The sequence below is a fragment of the Hakea prostrata genome, chromosome 8 (assembly GCF_041222555.1).
Source record: "Hakea prostrata isolate BN-2017 chromosome 8, UWA_Hpros_2, whole genome shotgun sequence".
Classification (NCBI taxonomy): Eukaryota; Viridiplantae; Streptophyta; class Magnoliopsida; order Proteales; family Proteaceae; genus Hakea; species Hakea prostrata.
This window is the reverse complement of record NC_142607.1, coordinates 11,958,874-11,968,674: the sequence shown is the minus strand read 5'-3', so window position 1 is coordinate 11,968,674 and position 9,801 is coordinate 11,958,874.

Below are 9,801 nucleotides of genomic sequence, written 5' to 3'. Positions count from 1 at the left end.
GAGGACTGGGAACAGTGCTTGGGAAGTGAAATTCAGTAATGAAAATAAATTCAGGGGGCAGGGGAAGTGAGACACAATTAGGTAACCAATTTTGCTTACTTCTCTTACTAATCTAGTTGTTATATTAAGAGAGAAGAGTCTAACAAATATTTAAAATATGAATCTGATAATACAGTTCTCTCAAATTTTCTCTTCAAACAAACACCAAAGTACATGTTCTCCATTCCCATGATTGGGCCTGTAGGGCCATTACTGAGCATATATACAAATCAGATTGGTATGTGACTTATGTCATCAAACAACTTGTATTTTCTAGACAGTACATAAAAAGATGTTAGACTGAGAAGGATTAATCGAGATTTCTTGAAGGATCAAAGATCAACATCAGTTTGAGTCCCTTGCTCAGTCTGATGTTCTTAAACCTTGGACAACAATCAGCTGATGCACTTTGACTCAACTAACCTTGGAAGAATATTATCAGGCCAATATGTAAGTTGGTTATTTCCAAGTAGAGTCAGACACTTAGGAACTTAGATGCAAGTTAGTACAAAAAGTAATGTACTCATCATAAAAGAACCAGCTGGTTTTCTGTTTCAAGAGCCACGCAATTAATTCGTATATTCCATATTATCTTTATATTCTTCCCGAGTCCTGAGTAAACTAAAATTGAAAAGCCCTCATAAACAAGAAATAACAGTAAAGTTGAAGAACAGTTGTTGCCTTCTCAGACCCCACCTGTTGATGCAGTTGGCATCAGGAGAAAGTGTGGAGGAGTACTTATCAAAGAAAGGCAAGTGCACGTCTTAAATGTAATATATACCCACATCTTTCCTTTTCAATTTAATGGTTACGACAATTACACAAGAATGATTTAAGGTTTTTTCTAGACGAATTAAAGAAAAAAAACCAATTTGAGAAGCCGCAGAAATAGACCATAAAAATTCTTCACTTCACCCTAAACCCTAAAATAGAATTTCAAAGAACTTGCAAAGAAATTGAAGGCGAAGGAAAAGAAGACACATTGCAGAGAGATTGTGAGAGAGTGGTGAGGAGTAGGAAAGATGATTCAAAACCCTAACTGTGATGGAGTCACCAACGTGATCGATTGGAGTCACCGATTGCTGAGGAAGACTTTTGATGGAATAACCAATTGCTGGTTGAGAGCAGGGAGCAGAGAGTAGAGAGATCGCAAGAGAGCGCACGGTGCAGAGAAGGATTCGTTGTGAGAGAACACAGGGTTTTTGGGGTTTGATGTTTTTAATCGGTGAAAAGTCACCGATGCCCTCCATTAGCGCCTGAAGCCAAATGAAAGCCAAAGCATGCCCTGCATTTTTGCAAAGAAGTGTGCTCATGCCCAAGAAGCTCCAATTTGGAGCTTGTTGGGCACAACCAAATTATGTGCCAAACACCCGGTTCAGCACACTTTTGCTGAACCTGTACACTTATTCTAGACCGGTTTACCATACAAGATTTTGGAGATTTTTGTGCCAAAATGGGCAAATGGCACAGAATTAGTGTGCCGGGAGCATTGCCATACAACCCCTAAGTTTGTTTGTCTCAGGCTAAGGGTGTCAATAAAGAATCAGGAACCAAATGTGGACCAAATTTAATATGGTTAAGTCTTGGATCTTAAAATGTATTCCCAAACCGTGTTCAGATCGGATCCAGAATTAGCCATGGAACTGCTGGTTCTAACTGATTCCATTCCGAGTACCCTCAAAACTTAAATGAAGCAGTAATTGTTTATAGATTTTTTAAACTTCAAACCATATATTTAACCCTCTAGTGGTTTAGTGCCATGATCGTTACTCTTTAGTCCCTTAAAAATTGCCAAGTAGTAATTGGATGTGGTAATCAAATAAGAATCAAATACGGTAACCAAATTTATATTTGGTAATAGTAATATGGTGTACTAGGAAAGAACTTAACTCAACAATCAAAAGAGTTTTTTACTTTTGCCCCACTTAAAATGGGCAAAACTCTAGTTGCCTCCCTTATGTGGCATATATTACGTCTATCCCACAATTTAACACTTTTAGTTAATGCTGAGTTAACTCCTAATATGAAATGACCAAAATACCCTGCTAGTGTTAAATTACTAAACTAACCTTGCGTCTCATCCCATACCCAACCCTTAGGTGGGTTAAGGGATTCTTCCTTCACCCATCTTCTTCCTATGCCTTTTCAAAACTCACCAATCGCTACCGGAATCCACCACACCCGCTCCTCCTACCGGTCACCATTGCCCCCACCTTCCCCTGTCGGGAATCACCCACCACCGAACAATGAAGAACTTTATGTCTCGCACCATTTGACTGACTATATGAGCGATTCTTGGTTGTTGAGTTTGTCAGAACAAGAACCAAAGAGAGAGACTCCTACTCTCTCCTTCTTTGTGAGCTTCGAAGTTGGCAATAGGTAGCATTCATGGATGAAGCTGAGGATCAAGAGAACCAGTGGATTTTGAGTGCATTAGAAGCTCTGAAACAAGCTTTTAAGGATATATAGAATAATCGAAGTTTCTTCACCACTCACTGCAAGTCATATGCCATGAAAGCTTTGATGGAGCTCGAGACTGAAGCGGATAACATACTACCCAAGGATGATAATCTTCTCAGCATAGAACAAAATTCCATCGATACTCACGAAATTTCCACCGAAATTTCCCATTTTGGAAAATGCGAAATGAAACTCATGAGGACCGAAAAAAAATCCTCAGTTTCGATCGAAACTGTCGAAATTTCGTCGAAATCTCGAAACCTGTCGAAACTTTGTTCAACCTAGTTGGACCAGCTGGTTCATGAGGAAAAAAAATCCCAAATTTCGTGGGAAACTTGGGAAATTTCGTGGGAAATTTGGAAAATATCGTGGAAACTTGGGAAATTTCGTGGAAACCTAGGAATTTTCATGGAAACCTAGGAAATTTTGTGGAAACTTGGGACTTTTTATTGTAAATTTTGTAGCTTTCCCATATTTTCAATTTTTTTTGTTTATTTCATGTTTCCCCAAATACCCCCTCCATCAGGACTTCCCTATCCAAAGTGCGTATTCCCTCAGGTTGGTTATCTTAAGCATATTGATGACCAAACTCATAAATTTACAGTTGTCGATTAATTGGACAACCATAGGCATAAAATGTCATGGGATGTCTATGTTTGTTGGTTGGAGGAGAGGATGTTACAGACATAGTACTACTCAGGTCACAGGATAAATCCACTCTTGGCACTCCTCTTAACACTAAGTTGTATTTTCCTTTTATTGTCAACTATTTTGAAGTTAGAAATTATATACTGAATGTTATGTGCTTAAGTAGTTAAGTTTATTATGTACTTTTTGGACAACTCTACATTGATGTTATGTACATTGAATGACATAACTACATTGATTTTTTTAGCAAAATACAACAAATGTATTATTTATACTCTAATTAGTTTAAATACAGGATCCCACCCCAAAATACTCTCTAAAACCTGTCGAAACTTGATGTCAAAACTTGTACGGAAAAGTCCTTTGTTTCCTCGAAAATTTCCAAGTTTCCACCTAAGTTTCCCATTTTCACCCGGTCGAAACTTGAGTTTCCCTTGAATTTTTTACCATGCTTCTCAGCCTTTCCAACCATCTTATCTCCCTTAAAACCCTCATCAAAAAGCTGAGACAATCTTAAGTCTACAGTCTCAGATCATTTGTCCTTTGTTGACTTCAAAACCATGAGATCTCTAGAATCACTAGTTCAATTGAGAATGAGAGCCAGGCATGGATCGATAGAGAAAATATCGAGAATCTCGTCAATGCTTTACAAGGGTCTTCAATGGACGAAGAAGAGAAGGTAAAGTTCGAAGTTAGTACAAGAGTCGTGTGTTAGAGGGTTTCGATCGAGATTTGCAGGACCTGGTTCTCAAGTCTAACGTCTTCTTCACCCCGAATCTGTTCTCATTTTTTTAGATGTGGAATCGCTGCTCGGCGGTGGGTGATTCCTTGCAAGGGGAAGGTGGGGGCAGTGGTGGCTTGTAGGGGGAGGGGGTGTGGTGGTTTCTGCGGTGGTGGGTAAGCTCCGGAAAGGTGTAGGAAGAAGATGGGTGAAGGGGGAATCCCTTCATCCACCAAATGGTTGTGTATTGTATGAGGCATAAGGTTAGTTAAGTAATTTAACATTGGGTGTTATTTTGGTCATTTCATATTAGGAGTTAATTGGGCACTAAACTGAAATTGTTAAGTTGTGGGTTAGACATAATTTATGTCACACAAGGGTGGAAACTAGAACTTTGGCTCATTTTAAGTGGGGCAAACGTAAAAAACTCTAATCAAAATGTAATCAGATCTGAACCAAACAAACCAAGATTGATTAGAGTATTCAGTTCTAGAGCTGGATCCAAACCGAATACCCATTTCCATGGGACCCTTAGTTCGGGTGTATTAAATCTTGTCTTGTTCAACCTGACTGAGATTCCTAGTATACGAAAAATTGGCCTAAACATTGTTTTTTTCTCCCTATAAAGCAAAAGTGGTCGTTTTAGGGTGTAACATGCCAAAATCACTGAAATATCAAAATGAAATAACTGACCTTTTTTTTTTCTTTCTTTCTTTTAATGTAAAAAGGCATATTTTAGGTAGAAATTTTTGAAATTTTTGATGAGATACACCAAAAATGTCCAATAGTTTCAAATCTTGCCAACAAATCCAAAATTTTGGTGTGGTTTTGAACTATGGTATGGCCAGACCTTATAATTCTGGACTCTAGCTCAAGTTTCAGTTACCCCCAGTCAAGATTGGTCAAGAGTAATTAATGAATTTATGCTGAAAAATAGATCAATTTAATTATAGTCCAAGACTTGTTGATGTAGCCTTAGACTGACAAGTCAACTATGGGCCAACACCTAGATCGTTGTCAGATCAGAACCAACTTTAGGATTTCAGATGTCTTAACCGGTGGGCTAATTACTTAAGGTTTATGGGACTCTGATAGGGGTGTAGTTCTATGGGAGTGATGAGGAATGGGCATAGAATTCGACACCATTTCTAAGGCTGGATTTGAATCCCTAGAGTTGAGGGTTGTTGGAGGGAATCTAGGAACAGCAGGTCAATGTGGTTATTGTGGTTTAGCTCCTGGTTTTAGGATTAAAGGTGGAGGTAATGAAGGGGAAGGAATCCTCAAAGTGTGTCCATTTTCAGATGGTAAGAATAGGAGAAACTCAGGTTGCAGGTTTTATAGCTTTAATGGTGAACTAGGGTTTGTAGGAACTAGGGTTCTGATGGTCAGAAGGGGATGACACTTTGATCAAAGGTAAGGGGGACAAGGGGTTGGTGAGAGAACCTCAATGCCTAATCTTGGGATTGTTAAGAAGATTTAGGAGTCTGAGGGGAAAGGGACTAGGGATGGAGTTAGGGAAGTTGGGATTGAACTGCAGGTCATGTAGTGGGTGTTTCTTTCCTTAAAAGGGTTATTAAAGCTAACGGGCAGAAAGGGAGAGGGGAATGAAATTGCAGGTTTAATGGAGTTCAAACAAAAAGAATTAAAGGGGAAAGAAGAGGGGATGGCGCTTGACCTCCTGCCTGAGTATGTTTCTTCCCAAGCCACTACATGTTTGTCTGATTAACTTAAGACTGTCCAACAGTCAACAATAGGAGTTAAGGCTCCAGGCCTTAAGCACCAACGCTGAAGTCCAACTCCAGCATTTGATCCAACCAAAAAGAGGATCAGGTAAAGCTTCTCAAGCTCACAAAAGCAGTTAGTTTGATAATCTCAGTCTGTATTAATACCATCGATGGTGATTTTAATTAGAGGCCATAAATCTCTCCGGTTGTAGATTTAACTTGAAAACCTGATTAAAATAGGACTCCTACCTGATTTAGGACTTGAACGCCGAACACTTAACCATAAAAAAAAACCTCTAAATCGTGGAGACTGATAAATAGCTATGTCTGATTTTAGAAAAATGCTAAAAGACTGTAATTCCCTGACTTAAATGGACCAAGCTCCTAGCCTAAATTATACTCCACTTGACCGTAATTGGGTACCAAACTGTTGGGTAATTTGGGCAGCACCTAGTTGCTGATCAATGTTTGGGATCATCCCTCTCCCGTGTCCTTGGCGTGTGTAGTCATCCCTCATTATATGATTCTAGTTTGGTTAAGATCTACAGGTTGGTTTGGTCAGAAACCCTGAATCTGCTGTAGGTATTTTGCAACCAAGTTAATCTTTATTTTAGCAGAACAAAAATAAGTGCTTACACCCCTCAAGTAGGATTGGATGGAAGTACAAAGGAGAAAAGATTAATGGAGGAGGGTGATCTGAATGGACTTGTCAAGAAAGATTGTGGAGGCTATGAAAAGGTGTACATGGAGGATATAGATTTGGGGAGACATGGAGAGGGGATCTCAATCTTAGATGTTGCCATGGCTCATAATTTATCTATTGTAAGCATTTACTTTGAAATGAGAGATGGCATTTATTATCTTTATAAAGGGGCATCATGGTAGCCAAATGAATTGCTTCTTGACTAGGTGGCTGGTGGACTGTCATTGGCAGTAAGGTTGTACCAGGGCTTAACCTGACCACACAATACAGATTAGTTGTCATGGATATGTGCCTTACTGCACAGAATACTAAGAAACATGATTTGGAGCTTAAAAGGAGACTTTGAAATCATTTACTGATTAAGTGGTCAAACAAAGGAAATTGCACTTTGTGGGAGACACTTGTATGATGTGAAATGAGATTAACTACTTTTATTATGAAGGCTGTTAAAGACATATTGGGGAAATCAAAATGGAAACTTAATTCACTGGAGAGACTTGGTGCTGGGATGCTGAGATTCAAGCAGCCACTCCCCTAAGAGTGCTAGTCTTAAGAAATTGCAAAGGAGTAAGTCTGAAGGATAGGCAAAGAATAAATTTGATAAAAATGAGGCTAAGAAGATTGCGGGAAAAGCAAGGTGAAGAAATTTGAAACATTTATAGCAACCTCAGCACAAAGGAAGGGGAAAAAAATCTATCTACAAGATAACTGAAGTGTGGAAAGGAAGAGTAGAGATTTCGGTCATGTTAGATTTTCCAAAGTGAAGATGGTAGAGTACTAATAAGGGATGAGGATGTTAGGAAGAGAAGGGGATGCTATTTCTACAGCTAAATTGAGACACTTTAAGTGAAGTATTTTGGATAACTATATCACTCATCAACACAACATGTCATAGATATATACTAAAGTTTAGGGTGATTGAAGTAAAAGGATCTTTAAAGGACATGGAATCATGGAAGTAGGCAAGGCATAAGGCCTAGTTAAGGCCTCAGTAGAAGTGTGGAAGAGTGTAGGGATCTCCAGTTGTCTTAGCTAGGTAAGTTGTTTAATAAGATTATGACAACAAGGAAAATACTAAATAAATGGAGGAGAAACATTGTAGTTCCAATTTATCAAAATAGAGGTGATATTTAGAATTGTATTAATTATAGAGGATGAACCTGGTGCCGAAGGCTTCTACACAAGTAGAGTCCGGGGGGGGGGGGGGGGGTTGGCAATTTTCTTGTGCTGCCTTACCCCAGTAATTTTTTGTTGGGGGACTATTTCAATATGACCTCAGGCTACTGTTGTGGTCCACTAACCATTGTAGTGAGGCCCAACCGTTGTAATAATTGTAGAGGCATAAAACTAATTAGTCATACCATGAAATTATGGAAAAGTGTTCTTCAAACCCATTTGAGACGAGAACTACTGTTACAGATAACCAATTTGATTTCATGCTGGGAAAATCTATGATAAGTTCTTTTTGCTTACCATACTTACATGAAGATTTAGAGATTGCAAGATGTATCTCCAAGTGGTCTTTATCAACCTGGAAAAGTTTATTGCAGAGTACGTTTAGAGTTAATCTGGCAAGTGCTGGAGAAAAGAAGTGTTTCAAGTGTACGTGGACATAATTAAGTATATGTATGATGACTGTGTTTCTCTCCTCCTTTTGTGCATCTTGCTACCCAGGTCTGGATTGGGGTTGTTGAATGCAACATAAAAAGCTCTCCACTAAGATACATTGGCATACTACTAGGAGTTTTGGGCAGTTTTAGGTGTTCTACTTGTGGGTTAACCATAGAATAATCTACCTTCCTCCAGATTCTTTTTGCCACAGAAAAGTTCACATGTTGTTCTGCTTACAGTAACAAATTGACACCCCACCCCACCCCATCTCTCTCTTTCCTGTTTTCTGAAAATTGGAAAGTTGGTCCACGCTACCATGTGGTATATCCTTCGTGCTTGCTTCTTTGATGCTACAACATAAGGGGGACACAATAAGAATCATGCTAATCAGAATGGATGAAAAGTATGATTTCTTATTATTTATAAATTTGAAACTGGGAAAAGAAAGCTACACATATATAGATCAGGAACTCTTTTAGGGTTTCTATCACAGGGTTGATGATGTACACATACCCAACAGTATATGATGATCAGGAGGAGAATAGGGGACCTTCAGGGTCCTCCTCTGTATTCTATGTAGTTTTATTTTGTGATGTCTTAGGCATTTTAGATATGCAATGGTTAAGCAATTGTGGTGTTAGTATGAACTTGTGGGAATAGTCGAGCTGAAGGCCTGGAAACCAGTAACTACTAGCCCAAGCCCTTTGGTTGGGAGTAGATTTTGGGTCCATTAAGTTTTCTTGGACTAGTGGACCACAGGTTTAAGCTGAACACAGCTAGTGGGCAGTAAGCTTAGGCAGTCAATGGTCACCAGTAAAGTAGTAACCCAAGTCAAATTCGTGAGTCTAGATCTTCTATCCGTCAAGGTAGAGGTCTGTGCTCCTTTCGCACTTCTCCACACATTATGGGTGGGGTCCATCTCTAAAAACTGACATAATGAATCAAAGATGAGATCTCTTGTGAACCCCCCCTCTAATGTTTGGTGGAGAGTCGTTAGGGGAGCACAGAATCTACCTTGAGGTAGAGGATCCAGACTCGGAAGTTCAGGCTTCCACCCCTTTTATATAATTCATTGGAGTGTGAAATTTTTGGGTCCTTCCAATTTCATGTCATCACCATTCAATTACTGGTCTTTCTGATGTTCTGGTACTGAGTCGTCTTCACACATCTCAACACAGTTATCATGTCTTGTCCTTAACCAGATCCATTTGGAAATTATATATCTCTTAATCCAAGTTCTTGCTTATGAAATCCCATCATTAATATTTATGTTGCTTCGCAATCTTTTCCCCTGCTGTGTGGTGATGATGTATAAAAGTTCATGTCAATAAAGCAGGGGAAAGGCTACACTTTTATAAAGGAATTGCATCTTTATATACTTCTAAAGATAAAGAAAAACTGACTTTACATACCATATCATCTAGGGTTAGTTTTTTAGGATTCTTTTACCAAAAAGAAAAGTTTTTCTAGGAATTCTCGTCAAGATTCTCAAAAGTAGTATCATAGGGATTTCTGCGACTCACATGCAGATCTGGTAAAGAAGAGTATCCATTCTATCTTATGGGCAAGTGGTAACTTTTTTGCAGGAACATTAGTATCTCGAACCACTATAGGATCCGTTCTAGAAGTTGATAAATCTGGGGTTTACTGAGATTTGTTTAAGATTGATTTTTTTCTTTCTGAAGTTCATGCAAAACCAGACTGAGATAGTCAATTATTTCCAAATGTAAACTTAAAAATAGGAGCAGCACAATATACTATGGTTTCACAAAATTGGATTCAGAGCTTATTCCACACATTCTGCAATCTCTGTTTCTTCTTTTGGGTTCTATCTTTACTTCTTTAGGGCGTGCAACTCTGCATGTGGTAGAAGTTGAAACAGACTCAAAAAAAAG